Raw genomic sequence first — 21,311 nt, 5'->3', positions numbered from 1 at the left:
GTAACACTTTAGAATAGGGAACACGTATTCACTATTAACTACGACTTTTCCCTCAATAAATTCCTAATTTTCTGCTTATTAATAGTTAGTAAGGTAGTTGTTAAGTTTAGGTATTTGGTAGGATTAGGGATATAGAATAAGGTCATGTAGAATAAGGCCTTAATATGTGCTTAATTAGTACTAATAAATGGCTAATATTCTAGTAATATGCATGTTAATGAGCAACTAGTTAAGAAACCCTAAAATAAAGTGTTTTCGTATATTTACTATATTTAAACATAATGTAAAATGACTTTAGTCTTATTTATCTTATTTGCAATTAGTCTTTGATCTTTGTTTATTATTTACTACTGTCAATTACAGAACTATTTTACAAAAACAATAATCAAATAAACCCATTATTATGTCACATTTTTGCTTTTGGTTATTGTTGCTATGTCCGACAAGCCGTGGTGCTCTCATGCCACACACCATGTTCTCACGTAGTGAAAAATAGCCTACATCGTGAGCAAAGACGAAACAAACAACGCGACGACAGACAAGACAGAGCAGGTTGCTTTAGGTATGAAACAAAGTCTCAGCTTTCAAATTTTGTCCTTTTTTAATTCAAACTATGTAGTGGCTCTTTAATGTGTCGTGACAGATCAGCGCCTCAGTTCAAACAACACTTGAACCGATCATCTTTTCTTCTTTACTAGTTATGTTGCGAAATAAACATGAATGAACATCAGAATGTATCAGTACACACTTTTTTTCAAGTTCAAGTCCACTGACGTTAATCTACTCTCTGGTCTGATTTTATTGTCGGACAAAAATGGCAGATTTGGCATTATGATTGGACAGATTGCCTGTCAATCAAACTCGAAGGGTCAATCGATAAATAAGATATACATAAGACATGTAAGGTATACGCATATACAAATTCTAAATATAAATAAAAAAAAAAAGATTGTATATTATATGTATTTATATTATCACATAATGTAGGTAAATATAATGTAAAATGTATATAATCACTGTAGTCATCTCATCGTCATACTGAAAAAGCTGAAAAAGATCAGTTTTGTATTTTTTTGTTTTTGAAACAAAAGAAACGCATATTTGCATGCTGTCTGATAAATTCCACGTGATAATGCTAAAAGACCAGCTATATATCTTTTCTCTGACTTTTACTTGACATCTCCATATGCATTGTTTTAAATGTCCTTTTATAGTTAATTTGCTATTTAAGAGAAGCAATGTCCACAAGCCATGATGGTTGATCTGATCTGGGATTTATAAATTAAATAAACATGACAGCCTCTAACTGACTGATGCACTTCAACTTCAACTCACTATAAAGGCCATTAACCTGATAAAATCTCTCATTGAACTTTTCATGATAATGAAAATAATGTTTGTATTTTAGGAAAAAGTTGAAGACATTCACTGTCTCCTCTGTGGCCTTCTTTTAATATGTGGAAAACCCCTGGCTCCCACGTGTCATCTTCATGGATTTATCCTGTCCTGAATGTACAAAGGCTGGATGCGCTGAAACTCAGGGTGCCTGTATGTCTGGGAGCCATTATCCTCCTGGCCATAAAGAACACAGAAAATGAGAAAAACAATTCAAAGTGTCACATTACTTACACACCAGACTGTGAATGATATGAAAGAGCCTCAAGCATTTTCTTTGCACAATGCATGTGAAAGAGACCATCTTCTCACAGCATCCAGTGATTCACCCTGTAGCATCATGTGACTTGGACATCCCCTGTTAAACAACAGCTCCTTTCCAGCTTTTAAAAAATCCACAACTTCATCCCTTAATTTAATATGGAGAAGGAAGAAGGAAGAAGCAAGCAGCAGGAAGGGAAGCCATAATAAACAAGGTAATGTTGCAGTTAAGAAACAGCAAGGGAAAGAAGAGAGGTGTAATTTAATAAGCAATGACAAAAAAAGAGCTTGTTAGCGCTTCAAATTTACCGAGCTTTGGTCATAGTATACGCTCACGAGGATATACATGTTTAAAAATAGATAATTGAAAAACCCATATCGATTGATTACTAATCTAAGTATTTCATATGGAAAAGGGAGCACGTCGTCCTCTTTGTCTATGGCACTAACAGTCATGTATGTTCCGTCTTAAAGTGATGTAAACAACGACTGGAGCCTGTTAACAAATTGTTATGTCGTTGTTTGAGTATCAAGGAATGTTATTTATACCTAAACTGTTATTTGCCAAAGGAGTGACTCAAGACGATGACTCAAGACCAGTGTGTTCGGCACAAGACTGTCACTTTCCCTTTGCGGAATATGCCATTGATTTTCTTTTTATAGGCCTAGTAGTTGTATTATTTCAAGCTATTTTTTTTCCAGTTAGAGACCTACTAAATTATTTATTTTCTTGTTTCAATTTTAGTTGCATTTGTCTTTTAAATTAACAATAATAAAGTCAATCATTGTTTTTTTTTTTCATTATGTGATTTACAAGTAGGCTATCATGTTTATGATTTTCATTTGTCATGTAGGCTATGTGACATCAGAAACTATAAATACATAATAAAAATTGAAAATACAAAAGTAGCTATGCCAGCAACTTTTTTTTTTTTTTTAATTCTAATTATCTAGAATTTTAATCTCTCTTCTTATGAAGACCGTTAAGGTATAATTCATAACACGTTACGTTTAGATGTTATTTTTTTCTTATGGACCTTATAAGGTAACTTACTCACTGACACTTCAACCAACCTTCTCTGACTCGTTGTACCTGACGTTAACCTACACTACTACATCTCCCGTTAGACATCCGTACACCTAACCTTGTGCGATCATGCGCACTCGCGCGCTGGTCGAGTGGAAAAAAGATGATGACGTCAACTCTCTATAGGGTCTGTGCAATGCTGCGATCGAGCACATTCATATGTCCAGTTACCCAAACGAAACAGTGGAGTTTGAATGAATGATGAAGCCACGAACGAGGTAAGAACAGCCTTTCAGCGGACTTTCTGGATGAACGTGTGTATTGCGTGCTTATGGATTGTGTTGTCGTGACCTGAGAGTGTATTATCACCGCTGTCCGATCAGAGCACGGAGGGCAGGGTAACGTTAATGCTGATTGATGATGATGGTATATACGGTATTCTCAGTGTCATACAAGGCACGGATGGAGCTGTTATAAGAATCAACGGTTGATCGCACAGACCGGCAAAACTAATGTGAAACAAAGAGTTGCACACACTTTTGCATGTGCTTTAATTTGAATTTGTTCATTGCTTAGAATTCGCGGTTTAAAATGAACGATTTGCATCTCATTTGCATGTGATATGTTTTCCTCTTGAATAATGAAGCCGGTTCTGTTTTGTGTCTTGTCACTCGCGCTCATGTAACGATAGTCCACAGCACAGCCTGTGCGCGAGCATGTAACCGGCTCCCCAACAGCTTCACCATCAGTTATTGCAGTGCTTCTTAACCTCTCCAACTCCAAGGCCCTTAATTGTCCAAGACAATACTCCAAACCCCCTTTTAGTTTAAGAAATTTCCTTTGATACATCTGCTGTTTTTTAGGGTTCGAGAATGTAGTGTAACTTCTTTGAGAAGTTGCCCCTTAGAGCCACTGAGTTATGTTTATGGACTAGAACTGTATTCTGCTCTAAATCTATATTTGTGTTTGGCTGTTTTGGGATATTTTTTTTTTGTTGGATTGATGTTGGTATTTTTCGTAGGGCTGTTTTTTCTTCTTCTATGGAATTCTGCCATAATTCATGTTCCTCATACTGTCCCAGATGTATATGACTTTCTTTCTTTAGCTCTACCACATGCTGATATAGTACTTCACAGCACTCTCATATGTGTTTATGACAGTTGGCCGGAAGTGAGGGTTTATAGTTTTAAAGGTTAAAATATTTAGTATTTTCCTTATACACGCCTATATCGTTTCACTTCAGAAGATGTTAATTTATCTTCTGGGGTCGTATTGGTTATTTTCATGATTGCTATGTGCAGTTTTAAAGCATGAACATTTGGTTTTACTATTCCCTTACATTATATGGGCTCATAGAGATTACTTTTCTAAATCTTTGTGTTCATCTCAAGAAAAAAACATCTGAGATCGCATGAGGGTGAGTAAATGATGAGATTCATATAAGACCGTGCCAATCCCGATAATGCTGAAATGTGGAAATGAAGCTGCTATCTATTGTTTGGTCCCCTTTTTCTTTAATCAAGTGTTCAAGTGCTGACTTAAAAGCCTTTCTCAGCAGATAGCCGCTTACTGCTATCCTCAATTCTCTTGAGTTAGAAAGCCCTTGTCACCCCACATTTTCATCAGTCTCTGTCCATTCTCTATTGCTAGGGCAGTATACCCAGTGGGCACCGTGGGGCATCATGAGTGATGGATTTCTGCACTTGGCTCGACTTGTATTCCCCTCAGACTGAGCATATGCGCCCTCATATGGGCTTCTGCTTTGACTCTTGATATAAAGCATGGTGATTAACTTTAACGACCGTTTCACATGATTTTCCTAACAAACAAAAGCCTTGTTTGCTTTTTATGATATTTTAACTGAATTAGTTGTATTATTTGGCATGTTATTATTGTAAAGTATTCTTTTAAGATCTTTTGTTATCAATATTTATCACTGATTTTGATCAGAGATCATAACCATGACAATAAATTCAGCCTCACGAGAATTATCTTGCGATCTCCCAACTCTATATTCATGTTTTTGGGGTAACTGCATACTCACTAAAAAAAAAAAAAAAAGCTTTGTCACTTGAAGGGACAGTTCACCTAAAAAATTTAAATTCTGTTATTTACTCACCCTCATGTCGTTCCAAACTTGTATGAGTTTGTGTAACATAAAAGAAGATGTTTAGAGAAATGTTGCAGTGTTTGAAATAAATGGTTAACAAAACTCTTTGGTTGCCAACATTCTTCAAAATGTCTTTTTACATGTTTCACAGAAGAAAGTAAGTCATACAGGTTTGGAACAACATGAGGGTGAATAAAAGATGACAGAATTTTTGGGTGAGCTACTAACAATAGAGTCTCAACTCAGATTGTAGAAAGAGATTTTACCAGATAGTATGAACAGATAATAATATCAACATGATTCCATTTCTGTAGACTTTGTACTTGGAGCTAGACATGAATGTGTTTGTTTTTAACTCTGTGCTTTTGCAGTAGGATGTTTAATGCTCTAGTGAGAACTCTGTGATTGAGAAAAACACTTACATTGCCTGGGATTGAATGAACACATTTCTAGTTAAATAGAGGCTAGCAATAAAGCTTCCACTATTAAGTCTATTGAGCTCTCAGTGTGCATTCAGTAGTTATTCAGTCTTTGTTGAAAAGCTGTTTTTTTTGTTTTTTTTAAGAATAAGTGCCTGCCATCGCTTCACTTCATTAGTGTTTTGTCACTGACAGAGTACATTTGTTCTAGCTGTACGGCCCATGAGTCCAGACAGGTTTACAGGACTGCCACTCATGTATTAACCACATGAGTGAAAGGTTTGACTTTCTTTTTGTGCTGTATTGTGTGTGTGGGCGAGAGATCGGGCTGGGAAACGGGCATTGAGTGATAATGTTTAAGCCGTGTTCTGTCCTGATGTTTATGGAGGTATTCATGAGTGGGTGTGTGTGGCATGTGGCATGTTTTGTCTTTTGTCTGACTGTGCCATCAACAAACCGCCTTTTTTGCAGAGCCACGTGCCCGGGTTGCAGGTGAAGGATGTGTGTGTGTGTGGTGGTGTGTTTGGGTAATTAATTAGGCATAGGGTTACACCAGCTGGCCAATCAGATCACTGCGGCTGCTGCTGCCTCCACAGCTCATGTTTGTTAATGAGGAGAAAGCCGAGACGCCGCTGGGAGTCGTAATTGTTTCCGCTGGTGAAAGGGTGGTCCCGGGACAGCTGGGGTTACCCCACATCAGCACCACAACTCGCACTAGACTGCTCCAACAAACAATGCATTACTGAGCCATATATAAACACTTTCATTCAAAAGCTTTTGGTTAGTAAGATTTAATGTGTTTGATAGAAGTCTCTTTTTCTCACCAAGTCTGCAATTGTTTGATTAAAACTACAGTAGAAGCTGTGAAATATTATTACAGTTTAATGTTAATTGTTCTGCTGCAGCCATTTATTCAGTCTTTATTGTCATATGATCCTTCAGATATACTCTTAATATGCTGATTTGGTGCTTAAGAAACATTTCTTATTACTATCAGCGTTGAAAATGGTTTATATTTTTTGTGGGAACGGTGATAATTTTTACTTTCAGGATAGTTTGATCAATATAAAATTCAAACGAAAAGGATTTATATGAAATAGAAACCTTTTGTAGCATTATAAATGTCTTTAATGTTGCTTTTGATCACTGTAGTCCAGTGTTTCTGCCTCAATGTTTGGTCATAACCACTGAAGTACTCTCTGTCATTTTTAGTACACTGCATTGCATCAAAACTAGTATGCTTTAAGCCTTCAGCACTATCTAGTCTCCTTCCCATCCTCCTGTTCTCCATCTTATGACATTTAACCGTGGCAACAGTTCATGAACTGATGATTTGCACCAAAAGATCTAGACTATAAGATCTTTGAATTGCTAAAAACAATTTGCTGCCATTGTACCAGTTACTTGTGGGACAAATAAACCTTGAAATTTGGCTCCTTATATCAGTCCACAGCTGAGGTTCACATCCTCAATGCTCAGAGCTCAACCTCAGTGTTCAGTGGAAATGTATTGCGCACAATTTGAGTCTCCGTTGTCTTTTAGAGAATTGGATGAGGACTTCTTTAATGGGGCTTGAGAGAGATCGCAGCATGGCAATGCTCTACGAGCCTTTCGGCTCCGGCCAGACCTTGTGAGACAGGACCCCGCTCAACTTGCTCATAACAATGGGCCTGTGTGACCATTTGAATGTCCTATTCTCTGAGTGGTGTGGTTCACTTGGATTAGACAATGGCTTCACTTTGCATCATTTATTTCCAGAGGCCCTGTATGTCACTAGCCCACTCCTGTTTACTGTGTTCTGGACCAATTGTGCTGCATCTACACACCTTCAACAGTTTTGAATCAGAGATTTGTTTGTTCTGTTGTCAGCTACGGTAAAATGGAAATGACTTGCGTTTGCTTGTAAAATGAGATCTTATTGTCTTTTCGCCACTCAGTCAGGTATAATCCTATTTCAGTTTGTTTCGTCAAACTGTCCTTCATCTTGGCTCAAGGAAGATTATGTGAATAGTAGGGTGACTGTAATTACTTCTGATCTCTTCCGTGCTTCACTTTCATTCTCCTTGTTTTTCTTTTATGTTTTTCAATGCTTTTGCCCTAAAAGCTATTTTGCACACAAGGATTTTACATGCTCTTCATGGTTGGTTAGTGTAGGATTAAACCTCCCCGATAAACCTGCCTGATCTCTTACTCTTCTCTGTGGTCTATACAAAGCCATTTTCCAGGCAACCAAACTATTGTTGCAGAATTCCACTAAAATCTTACGTATAATCGCTTTCTGTATTCAAGCTTGGTGAGTTAAAGGGATAGTTCAATAAAAATGAAAATGCTCTTATTATTTACTCACCCTCATGTCTTTCTAAACTTGTATGACTTTCTTTCTTTCTTCCACAGAACGCAAAGATATTTTGAATAATGTTTCTGTTTTTGTCTGTGAGCCCCAAAACAGCACTGAACCCCACTGACCTTCTATATATAGACAAATTCTTATATTGTGTTCCAAATAAAATCAGGTTTGGAACATCAGGAGTAATTGATGATATAATTGTCATTTTTGTTGGACTCTTCTTTTAAGAGAATTTGACTTAGACTTAATTAAAACTTAGAGGCTAAGAGGTGTTGCTGAGGTAAAATCAGAGCTATGAGGTCTTTCTCCTCTTGGAGGCCCCATGACCTTCTTTATTCCTCCAGGGTCAAGGAGCAGGTCATCCTCAGGGTGCCTTTGAATAGTTGTAGTTTTCTTAATTCATTGAGCTAGTTGCTAGTGCATTCCACAACTTTGCTCCCATGATATTGAGAACCTGGATGGTTGGTTGGTGTTTTATTAACACTTGCTGAGACATAAAAGAAAATGCTTCCAACTAAGTTTAATGACGTTCTCAAAAAGAGCTCTTTTTAAAGCTGCAGTCCGTAAGTTTTGCCTCTTTGTCGCCATCTCTGTTTGAAAACCTGGAATTGCAGCTTATCTTCTTATTATCTTCTTTGCGTGGGGTTGCGAGTCGGCACGGCTCCAGCGCAGATGAATCTAATGGTTTGAGGTGAATGTGTAGCTGTCAGTCACCGCACTGGTGTGGATATTTACTGTACTTCGTAATCACAGATTCTAGCCTACGTCTTGGAATATATGACCCAAATAAGAATTTTCACCATATATTGCCATCTGAACAAGTAAGTAACAAGTCTGCCACGTTTGTTCTGACCAACTGAGGGAAAAAGCATTACCATAAATCGCGCTACCAATGGTGATTTAATCTAAAGATTGGTCGAAAGGCTATAAACGATCTGCCACCTGCAGGATAGCCTACTAGCCGGGACAACTTCTTTATGTTTACAGATGTGATGTAATGACGCAGTGCCATGCTCGAATTTCCTGCGAAAACCTACCCGTACCACTCAAATTAGAAAACATTGTTATAAGCGAACCGTTGTGAATCGGGCTAAAGTAGTTTTGAACACTGGCTGGTTATGTACTTGCTCAAATATTGATTTCGGATCATTTTAACCAAAAAAAGTTACGGACTGCAGCTCTAAGTTAAAGAAATATTGCGGTTCGATACAAGTTCAGCCTTTTTTTTTTTTAAAGCAAAAGCTGCGGTTACTTGAGGAACATGGATATGAATGGGGGATCTAAAAGCAAAAGTGTGAAGATAAAAAAATTATTTAATTTTTTAAAATTTGGTTTAACTTGTGTATTATTTGAGCAGTACAGTTTTTCTCATAATTTTTCTAGTCCTTTTGGGCTTTATAGCATCACACTGTAATTGTAAAAAAACAAATGGTAAAAGTTGTGAAATTGGTTTGAACTTTTTATAAATCACTAGAGATGTCGTAATCAGGTTTTTTGTGCCCCCTATCCGATCCGAGTTATTGAATATTGAGTATCTGCCGATACTGAGTCCCGAACCGATACTTGTATATTCCTAGTGTCTGGTGCACAATTCAAATATATTAAAGTTATAAAAATCAATACAATGTATACAGAGTTGTGCAGAGAGTAATATAATATAATACTATACACATCATATTAACTAAATAACTATATAATTATGTAACTATATAAAGATATTGGTAGATGTAAACATGTTACAACATTGTAAACCGACTGTGTGGTCACATTTATAAATATGGGACTGCTGATATAAACTTCTTGTATTTTATATATACAATAAGCACAATAATTGCAACATATGGTTAGAAAGCATGAAACTAGCGGTGTTAGAACACCAGTCTATCAGTCAAATCCAGAGCAAGATACAACCCATAGCAGCGCGTATGACGTCTCTGACGGCAGACAACAGTAAACAATAAATGAATGGGAGCTTGTTACACAAATGTGCATCAAATACACTGAACAGTGAAGCTCATATGCATGCACGCACATTTCTTATTCTTTTGGTTTTAATGGTGGCTGAGCACACACATTTGAGTGTCTTCTTTTGTTATAATGGCGGTCGCATACCGCCACCTACTACACGACACCTTAGGACAGCCAAAAGCGATCGGTTAAAAAACGCTTGATCAGCCTTGAGATCAGCTCGGGACATCCCTATAAATCACACTAAAATCACATTATTTACTTTTGGTGGCTATACTAAAAGGTATTTTAATGTTTACCGATTGGCCCCATTTATTTCCATTGTAAGTGCCTTGCTGTAATCCAGATCTTTGCTTTTTTAAAAAACAGAGAAATAGTGGAAATTGTTTTGTGTGTTAATCAGCACAAATGCCGTCGATTGATCTTAACTTGTATGGAATGTGGAATATTAATTTAAAACTAACTTGTTCTTAAATTTACCCCTGGCAGGGGGCTTTAAACTGCGCCTAAACTGGTAACAAATGCAACAAAAAATGAAGAAATGTGACAATAATTTAAAATCTACTCCGGTTTTTCTAGTTGGATGTTTAAATCCATTCCTTTTGGATTTATTATTGATGTTATCATATAACGTTGAGTGGTTTGGAAAGGCGGTTCACAGGACTTATCATTAAATTCTATAGAAACTGGTGTTCGCACATGGGTGTAGTCAGGTGGTCAACATTAAAATGCCTTTTTCATATCCTTTCAATAACTCAGCAATTCTCAGAATTCTGTGGCTTCCTGGTAAAGTAAACATTTCAGTAACATTAAACCAAGTGCCTCACACCCTTAAGAAATGTGCACTTTTTTTTAATTGCCATCATAAATGTTTTTCCTGGTATGGAAAATCATACATGTCAGGTCAAGATTTTGTGTAATGAACAATGTTTTTTGTTCTTTTGTGAGCTCAGTATTTGTATAAATACACTTGTTTACGACAACCAGATTTCCTTGTTTGATAGTTTCCCGCTGTTTGACCTCCCTAAAGCAGTAATGCCATAGTTTGATTTGTTGCAGGGATGTCCAGCAGTGTCTATGTTTGGGCCTGTGGTTTTAGTGGCGGTGTGCACTCTCTCTACAGCGTTGATGTTGCCGTCAGTGCGCTGTAATCTGAGAGTCCCAATCTAACTGTGGGGAGGCGTACAGACATGGTTCTTCCTCTGCCCCCACACTGCAGGGGCTGGACAGATAAAACAAGGCCAATGGCCAAAACAAACTGTAGCGTCATCCTCCCTCACGACTCTTTAAGGAGGTGAAGTGTGGCTGAGGGTGTTCTGGCCCCCCTTCTAAAAGTCTGAGATGTGAAGAAGCTGAGAATGGGGGCAGAGGACAGGAACGTGTTTATTACACAGGTATGATTAACACAGACAGCCTGCTGGCAACACCTGAGTTGTAAAGTTGCTCAGTTAGCATTCCTTCCACAATGAGCTCCTATCAAGGGATAGTTAATGAAAAAGATAATATTTTGTCATTTACACACCCTCATGTTCCAAAACTTTCTCTATTCTGTAGAACACAAAATGTGAATTGTTTAAGGAATATCCTACTAGCCACACTTTCTTCTGAAGTTGTTTGATAGCTTTGTGTGAAGAACAGACCAAAATGTAAATTTTGCTATTTGTTAGGTCTGTGTGTTGATGCACATTTCTGAAACTATCTGATGCTGATTCACAAGTGCACAATTTGATTATTATTAATTTGGGTATTGTTATAATGTCTGTAACAATGTTTAGTTATAATATTTAGCTTATTTTTTGTTGTTTTCATTTTTGTTAGGTTTTTAATATTTTTAATAAATTTTTTTTAAAAACAATTCCATAAAATTTACAGTAAAAAAACAGCAGCTGTGGTTGCCAGAATTCTATTGTAAAATATACGGTAGCAACATTTTAGGTTTTACAGTTTTAACTTAAATTTACAGTTAAATACCGCAATTTCATTAACTCATATAATGTTAATATACCAACCTATTGAAATACTGAAATCTGTTTTGTACCTTTGTATTACACTGATAACCACCAAATGCAGGTGGTGATGAGAAAGTCACATGATGAACCAAAGCCCATCACAAGCAGCTTTTAAATAATAACATATATAGAAGGTGCACAGTGCCATTCACACAAACACTAAACACCATCATGGTGAGACTCATTAAACTGAAATATGCAATAAACATTAATTTAACAACATTAGATGTAACATACAACCCTAATAAACATAACTGATAAGAAAAAACTAAGAAGAAACATAGTTATTTCAAAGAAAAAACATCAAATTCAAACTAAATTTGAAATGCAATGCAGGGAATTCTGGGAATGTCAATTTACGGTTTTTCCCTGTAAATTTTACATTGTTTCACTTCCAAAAGCCGCATTTCACCGTAAAATTGTCTGAAATGTCTATTACAGTTTTTCACTGTATATATATTAGGGGAACTTACTGTTAACCATTTAACAGGTTTTTACCGTAGCTTTTTCACAGTTTTTTACCGATTAAATCACAGTCATTTTTTACAGTGTACTAACAGAATTTCCGTTTTTCGGGTGAACTATTCCGCCAACAGTTGTGTTTGTGAAGTGATGTTATTTTGTTCATTCTCTGATAACTGAATCATTGAAGGAAAACCAGCAAGACTTCTTCAAAGACCATGTTTGCCAAACACTTTCATTCCATCCCTGTGTCAGAAGCACTGGAAGGGCTTCAATTACGTCTTTTGTTCTATGGTAACTGAGTACTTGTTAGATTCCATCATCATCCTGTCTGAGAAACACATCTGAGGGGCCACATTTTGTTTTTTAACACGATGCTGTCCATACACGTTCTTTTGTTACCTACACTGTCATCTCTGTTTCCATGATGTGGCTTGATTTGGAGCCAAAGAACAGCTGACGCTCCAGGTGTGCTGATAGTGGGTGGGATAAAACAATACTATCACTGCGGAAAAAAGAACATCAGGAGCACTGTCTTAAATGACTAATGTGGGTAGTAATTAAAAACCATAAAAAACATCCTGTGCTAAATTGTGAGGGGTAGAAGCAGAGACCAGTGTATTAGCGAAGCTTTCAGAAGATGTGGAGAAATAAGTATTACAATTTCTAACGTAACAAGATGTTTGTGTCACCAGCTGTCTTTTCCTGAGAAGCTGCAGTTCTAGAGATGAGCTCAAAATATTTAGAGCTCTTTAAGGATGATAAAGGGATGTTTTAAAGGTAGAGGCTTACAAGGTCAATAGAGTGCTCGTAAATTGTAATTATGTCTCTTTAACTCAAAGAATGTTTTATGGTGAAGTGGAAAAGTGTTTCCAATCTTAAAGAGAGAGTTCCTCCCCCAAAATGAGGTCTGTTATCATTTACTCACCCTCATGTCATTCCATTCGATTCAATAGTGGCCTGGGGCTTTGAAGCAACAAAAAGGACAAAAAAATCACCCTGAAAGTAGCATAAAAGTGGTCTATATGATTTGTGCACTGTTTTCCTAGTGTTCTGAAGTCATATGGTACCTTTTTTTATTTTTTTTTAAATTTAAGGTGTTCATTAAAAATCTTGAAAAACAGTCACATTGTCATTTTAATATTATCTATATACTATTGTAAGATTTATTGACATTTTGAATTAGCTTTTATATTTTCATTTTTCAGTTAGAATTTAGTTTTAGTAATGTTGTTGTGGTTTTGGTATTATCATTGTTATTTTTAATCGGTTATTTAGCTTTTAATTTATTTTAATTTCAGTTTTAGTAATTTCAGTGTATTTCAGTTAGTTGCCAAAGCAACATTTATAATTTTATTTTCATTAAATATTTTATTTAATATTTTTATTTCAGCTTTATTATAACTATATTAAATATATATATATTGTATGATAAAAAATTATAATAAAAATACTCATTTTAGTTTTTGTTAACAATAACACTGGGTGGCCATTGTTGCCATTAACTTTTATACTGTAAATGTATATTCTACTATAATTTTCTTCTTTTGTGTGCCACAAGTTATACAGTATTCAAAAGACATGAGGGTGAAAAAATAACTACATTTTTTATTCAGTCTTCAACTATTCCTTTTAGCCTTGTTGAATAGGATACTCTCTCAAACCTTCTAAAGGTCCCTTGTGAAGCCTGGATAGGTCTGATCAGTGACTGGCAGAAGTATTCAGACCCTTAATCACTTCCTGTATTGAAATTTAGGCCAGGTCTAAGATTGAAATGACGGATTATGGTGTAGCAATTGAATAGTAGTTGTGGAGAAACCAAGTGAAAGTTAAAAATTATAATAAAAAGCATTTTAATGGATTCACTATTTACCGAAAACATCAGGACACACATCTTGTCTGTCATAATTACGTTTGTTGCATAGCCATCCCAGGTTTGACATGTATGTCCTTGTGTTTTATAAAATGTTTTGTGGTACAGTTATGGTGTTTACCTCACCTTCACTGAGTGTCTTCAGGTTCAGGTGTACGCTAAAGTTGTGTGTCTTTCTCCTAACTTCTAATACAGATGCAGAACTGGGTTGCTTCTGACCCAGAATCTTTGCTGGTGGAACTCATTGCTGATGTCCCCTGGAGTGTCAGCACCGGCTGTTCTAGTTCTTCAAAATAAGGCCATTTTCTGGGGTTTCACTCCAAGCATCTGCAACGCAAGTTGTTGAGAATTAGGACTTTGAAGGACACGGTCCTTGGCATGCTTGTCTATTAAAAGGTCTCCAACGTGTTTGCATGTTTTCCAAAGGTCTGTTTTTGTCAAGTCCTGCTTTTGTTTAATCCACTTCCTTCCACAATGTGGTTTAGTTCTTTTCTAATTAAATGAACATAAGTGAAATCTTGTGATCCACTTGTGTGTTTAGGACTTTGGGGAGCAACCTCTTGCTCTCTGCCCAATGACAAGTGATGACCTATTTTCCTCAGTCTCCAAACAGCACTGCGCTCAGCAGAAATGAAGAGGAAAGGCATTGCTAACACTGTGTCCAGATGCGATGGACTGCATTGATAACCAATTAATTCAGTTTTTTCCCCCATGCAATTTAGAGGTTTTGTTTTAACCAGCCACAATGAGCTGCAGGACATTTTGTTTATCACTAGACTTGTACTGTATTTCTGTAGCATCACACTGGGTAGTCCCGCCCACAGTGGAATCTCATTGGCCAAATCCTGCTCTGCATAACGGTATATCAAACATTAAATATGTCTTGACTGACTGTGATTTCACTTTCACTGTGGCAGACTGTGCCTGTTAAAGACATGGTGTTGTACAAACTTATGTTGTATTGATTAAATGGACATCAAAATGAGGTCATGATGAAATTATATTTAAATGGCCATCATTTACTCAGTCTCATTTTGTTTATAATGCCTCTTTTTCAGATCACATCAGGAGATTATGGACAGATTGTCCAAGCATCTGTTTTCCATTAATGATGTGAAGACGTAATGCAATAAGCAAAATAAATAAAATAATAATAAATTAAAAATAAAATATAAAACATGAAGTAAAATATAAAAATATAAAATATTGTAATATTTTTTCTTTGTGCTTCTTTTATTTCTTTATGGAACTTGGCAGTGTAAATTATTGCCTACTTTTATTGTGTGGAAAAGAGCAGCTTGGACATTCTTCCTAACATCTTATGTTTTGTGGCATAAAGAAAATGATATAGGGTTGGAAAAAACATTTTTGGGCCAGCTCTTCTTGACAGGGTTCTCTAGAGGCCCATGTAGCACTTTTTTTTCATTTTATTTTTTTCATGTAGGTTTTGTGTCTATTTGAGCTGGTAATACAGTGTGCTTAATGAACAGGGTGGAGATGGTTGAAACTTGTACAAACAGTACTGCCTCTAATTAAGTGAAAGCATATTCATATGGGCGATGCTGCAGTTATTATAAGTTAAAGTAAGTTTTCAGTACTCCACTTTTGCTGGCCCCACCATGCTGGTTTGACTAAGACTTTTCTAAAGACCTTGGCCTGTGTACTTGGCTTTGTGTGACAGGCCTGGTCTGGTTCAGGGTGAGCAGGCAGTTTAAAGTGATTATGTGTGTTACACAGCATGACCTGCTTTACTTCATGTTTAAAGGCACATACCTATAAGACAACAAAATGTCCTGTTTCTCATAGACAGACAACAGGTCATCTTGTTCAGGCATGTTTAAATAGCGAATGAAGATTCCCTCTTGCTGTGCCTTGCTCTTCAGTCAAGTTCAGTCCACAGGTCCTGTTCAGTAGGAGGTCTTAAATTAGCTATTTGCTTTTACGTGTATATGAATCCAAAAAGTATTTGGGTAATGTTCCACCTTGAATGAAATCTTTAAAACCTTAAAAGTAAGCAAATTAGATTTTTTTTTAATTTTATTATTTTATTTGATCTTATCATTACATTATGTTTATTATATACATTTCTTAGGAACCAGAATCTAAAATCATATTAGGATAACTACAATACTTCTTGAGTTACAGGCACACATAGTTTGAAAAAAAGATTATTTATGACACTCAAGCAGCTATGTTCCATGCAAATATTTTGATAGAGGGAAAACAGATCAAATTCTAATTTTAACGTTATTTCTTCTTCAGACATTGTTCTTTAAATAAAATAAAAATCAGCTGCATACAAAGTAACAGCTGCATACAAAGTGACCAAATCTCACTTGGTTTTCGACCAGTGAAAATGGGTAATATTCAACAATCTAGACATGGAGCCTCATTGAAATCCCCACATCTCTGGGATTGAACCATGTAGGGCCTTGAAATGTAAGATTCCAAAAGAAAAGTTTATTGACAACTACAAACTAAAATCATATTGTGATATCGTTAATACGTCTTGAGTTATAGGCATGCAAACTTTGGAAAAAGAATATTTATGGCACTCAGACAGGTATGTTCAATGCAGTTGTCCTGACAGAAGGAAACAAGATACATCTCTAGTTTCAACATTATTTGTTCTTTGGACATTCCTCTTTAAAACAAAAGAAGTATCATATTTTTGCAAACTGACCCACATTTGGTTTTTGACCACTGAAAATGTGTACATTTTAACGATTTACGCCTGGAGCCATATTAAAATTCCAATATCTCTGGAACCGAAACATACGGGGCCTTAAAAATAAAGATTCCAAAAGGAAAGTTTGTTATGATCCAATATCTAAAAGGGCATTAAGATATCTTTAATACTTTTTGAGTTACAGGCATGCAAACTTTGGAGAAAAAAAAACTTGAAAAGTGCTGTTTCCCCATTTTTGAATGGTCACCATTGGCACTAGGCATGGGCCGGTATGAGATTCTGACGGTATGATAACCTTAGATAAAAATATCACGGTTTCACGGTATCACTGTATTGTGATTATAGCTCTAAAATATGTTATTTTTAAATGTCTGGGTAAAAAACAACAACGTTTTTTTCCACTGAACACAATACTTTTTTTTTTAAAGAAACATACAGAACATTTTGGAATGGTAAACATGTCAGGCTAAATAATTAATATAAATAATTGAATTCTTGTTAATTAAATTACGTGCAGTCACTTAAGTGAGCCTAAACCTGCAGCTCAACAAGGTTTTTGGAGATATGCTCACTTTCTACACATTCATCTTTCAGTCCAAGTTATGAGCGGTGAGGTACAAAGATGTGTGCACATACACATAAGGAGAGAGCGCGAGTGTGTCACACACACACACACACACACACGGTCTCTCTCCATATAATACTCAAACAGTGGCAAAGACACCTGAGGCGGCAGTTTGTTTCTTTTTTAAATGACGTGATTTTGAACAGATGTAAACAATGGCAGGAGGCTTAAAATTATAGACGTGATACCAGCTAAATTTATTGTACTAAATCGCAGAAACGTAGTACTTTAGTCTGCTATTCCCCACTCTGCGAAGTAATGTGAGGGAGGAAACTAGTTGATGTTAGCTAGTTAGTTAGCCATGTTATCTGCCTCGGTAGCAAGCAAAATAGTATTTATTTCAACACTGAAACAACCGGCGAATGGGTCTCTGTCTTGATTGAGGGTGAAAGAGGGAGAAATGAAGACGACACAGATATATCGTTTGTGTACGACCTGGAAGTATTTATTTAGCGATCGGCGCCAAAACGGCATCTGTACGGAACATGATTGTGTACGGAACATGATTGGTCTACATTACCCGAGAAATTCCCACACTGTAAAACCCAACAGTTAGGGTAACTCAAACCGATTGCCTTAAAAACCTGACAAGTTAGGTTAACTCAAACCGTTTGAGGAAACTTATTGTCTTAAAATATTTAAGTTTTTTAAAACTAATAGTTATGAGTACTCTGAACTTATTTCAGTTGAGTTCACTAAATAAGATATATGCCCAACCAGTCACGGTAACTCAAACCGTTTGAGTAAACCAGTTGCCTTAAAAACCCAAGTTAGGATAACTCAAACCATTTGATGAAACTTATTGTCTTAAAACTTTTAAGTTTTTAAATCTAACAATTATGAGTGCACTGAACTTATTTCAGTTGAGTTCAGTTAATTGATTAATTAAGTGCTGATTGAGCATTAGTGATGAACACCTGCTGTTAACAAACAGAATCACTGACAGAAAGAGAAACACAAGAACAACAACTGACTTTAGACACATGCTTAGATGAAATCAATTGAAATAAAATACATTAAATCTCAAGATCTGATTAAACAACCCCACAAACAGCATCACCAGCTCCACTTATTAATAACCAGACTGACTTTATTTCTGTCAGACATCTACAGAAGATCTTATTGAGAATTAACTAAGGTTTAGATGTTGATTTATTGTTTCAATTGAAGTAACCATGTTAGAGATCAGTGTCTGCTTTAGTTGGGCTCTTGACCCTTGACTTCTGTGTTAGTTTTTTGTTTTCTCTGGCTGTTGTAACCATGTGTTCTTCGAACATGTTTGTTATAACTCAAAAGCCCAGAGGAAATGATCAGTAGTTGGTTGTTATATATTTATAATGACAATCATCTATTAGTGAGCTGATCTCATAGAGATTGAACATAGACTCATTGTGTCTAATTTCTGATTGAATGAACATATTGATTATAGTAAAAGTGATTCTAAGAGCCAGTGGTTCTGTGACAGTCAGTTAATAGAAAGGACTTTCTAAACAGTTTGTCCACAAAAAGTTTTAATCTATGGTAGAAATTAGACTCACACAGACATCAACAATCAGCTTGTGAACCTCAACAATGGTGACCATTAAAAAAAAAATCATGCAGCAATGCATGCTGGGAGCCATGGATGAGTTTTGTACTATGCTAGTACCCAGCATGCATTGCAAAATTATTATTATATTTTTTTAATGTGTTGAGGTTCACAAGCTGATTGTTGATGTCTGTGTGAGTCTAATTTCTACCATAGATTAAAACTTTTTGTGGACAAACTGTTTAGAAAGTCCTTTCTATTAACTGACTGTCACAGAACCACTGGCTCTTAGAATCACTTTTACTATAATCAATACATAAATTTAACCAGAGCTTAGACACACAATGAGTTGTTTATTCTCAATGAGATCAGCTCAGTAATAGATGATTGTCATTATAAATATATAACAACCAACTACTGATCACTTCCTCTGGGCTTTTGAGTTGTAACAAATATGTTTGAAGAACACATGATTACAACAACCAGAGAAAAAGAGAAAACAAAAAAAAAACTAACACAGAAGTCAAGGGTCAAGAGCCCAACTAAAGCAGACACTGATCTCTAACATGGTTACTTCAATTGAAACAATAAATCAACATCTAAACCTTAGTTAATTCTCAATAAGATCTTCTGTAGATGTCTGACAGAAATAAAGTCAGTCTGGTTATTAATAAGTGGAGCTGGTGATGCTGTTTGTGGGGTTGTTTAATCAGATCTTGAGATTTAATGTATTTTATTTCAGTTGATTTCATCTAAACGTGTCTAAAGTCAGTTGTTGTTCTTGTGTTTCTCTTTCTGTCAGTGATTCTGTTTGTTAACAGCAGGTGTTCATCACTAATGCTCAATCAGCACTTAATTAATCACATAATTACTTAACTGCAATGTATATCTTATTTTAGTGAACTCAACTGAAATAAGTTCAGAGTACTCATCACTATTAGTTTTAAAAAACTTAAATGTTTTAAGGCAATCAGTTTCCTCAAACTTTTGAGTTACCCTAACTTGTTGGGTTTTACAGTGAATACGGCAGACTTCGCCTTTTTCGACGGGGGAAAAAGTTCCAGGGATTCACCTCATGCGGCCATCATCCTACACACAGGTGATCCTCACTGACCTCTGTCCGGAGGGGGAGGGGTCGTGTGACTCGTTACGCTCTTCACTGCTCACAACTGAGGGAGTCCTGTACTTTCCGTCTTTGACGACACGTAAAAAAACTGCGCATACCGCAAGAACGGTATAACAGAAAATTTTTGTGGTTTTGAAACCGTGAATTTTCCAAACCGTGGTATACCTTGAAACCGGTTATCGTCCCATGCCTAATTGGCACATAATGCAACAAAGATCGCTAAAGTCAACAGATTTTACTAACAGTCCTACCGATCTGTATGTAAAATTAACATTATGATGCTGCCATCTTTCTGAAGTCATTTTTAACCTCCTGGCTAATTTCCAACCTAATTTGGCTTTGAATCTCAGGTGAAAATTGCCATTTTTACCCCCCTCTACTAAATGGTAGATTACTCAGTAAATATTCAATCATGACATTTAATATTTTGGCTTTCATCACCATATATGTTTATCTTTTTTCAAATATTAGCAAAATCAAAAATTTGAGCCGGGGACATGGAATGACTCTATAGTCAGCCAAACTGTTGACAGTAGCCATTGACTTCCATAGCATTTTTTTTCATACAATGGAAGTCAATAGCTACCGTCAACTCTTTGGTTACCCATATTCTTCAAAATATCTTCTTGTGTTTTCAACAGAATAAAGACACTCATACAGATTTGAAACAACATGAGGGTGAACAAATGATGACATAATTGTAATTTTTGGTTGAACTATCCCTTTAAACCACCATTGCCAAACCTGTTTTTTTTTTTTTTTGGGGCTTTTGTTTGTTTGCTACACTGTGAGGTAGTCTTACTAACATCACATGACATTTTTTGACCGTAAACATGACTAGCTGAAGGTTGATCATCTTACTCAGCAGGTGGGTGTAGCACACTTGCCTCACCTGTGTTTATCGCCACACCTGTTAATATATTATTTGCTAATTGTTATTGTACTGCATTCACCTAATAATTTGTGTTTATAGAGGTGTGAACTTGGTGTGTTTTGAGTTGCCCGTGTGCAGCCGAGCAGGCTTTAAACACGTAAGAGGATAAACGGATTTAGCAACACTTTGTGAGTCAGCAGTGGCCAATATGTCTGAGTTAGTTTCCTTTCTCCCAACAATCACATGGTTATTTCTTTACCTCACTGTGTCTCTCATTGCTCAATCAGAACATGCGGGTCTGGTTTGACACAGGAAATGCGAGTGCTAATGGACTTCCCGCCACAGTTTCTCTTTATCCATTCAAGCCTACCACAATCCTGGGATGTTTCAGGCTTTATGAAAAATGCAGGGCAGTGTGGGGAATACTGGTGCTGATGTTTCACATGGATAGCTTTCGTAATGTGATCATGCCATGCCACATAACAGAACGAGAAACCTCTGATCCCCTCATCTGCGCGGCCTTTTATTGGCTCTTAGGGAACCGGATAACGCAGCATGACTGAGACTTTAGCAGGACGTTCCCAGCACGAGAACACCA

At 36.4% G+C, this 21,311-nt stretch overlaps 1 protein-coding gene across 2 annotated transcripts in view; it reads left to right on the top strand.

Annotated features, from left to right (window-relative positions):
- Positions 1-2,804: 2,804 nt before the first annotated feature.
- The window catches only part of daam1b (dishevelled associated activator of morphogenesis 1b), an 83,310-nt gene continuing 64,803 nt past the window's right edge, over positions 2,805-21,311 (top strand). For both annotated transcript variants that reach the window (XM_058755565.1, XM_058755563.1), the window contains exon 1: positions 2,805-2,961. The gene's annotated coding sequence lies outside the window, so the exon portion shown is untranslated. The remainder of the gene's footprint in view (positions 2,962-21,311) is intronic.

The sequence above is a fragment of the Onychostoma macrolepis genome, chromosome 20 (genome assembly GCF_012432095.1).
Source record: "Onychostoma macrolepis isolate SWU-2019 chromosome 20, ASM1243209v1, whole genome shotgun sequence".
NCBI lineage: Eukaryota > Metazoa > Chordata > Actinopteri > Cypriniformes > Cyprinidae > Onychostoma > Onychostoma macrolepis.
The sequence above is the reverse complement of the archived record's forward strand: the minus strand, read 5'-3'. Positions and strand labels throughout refer to the sequence as shown.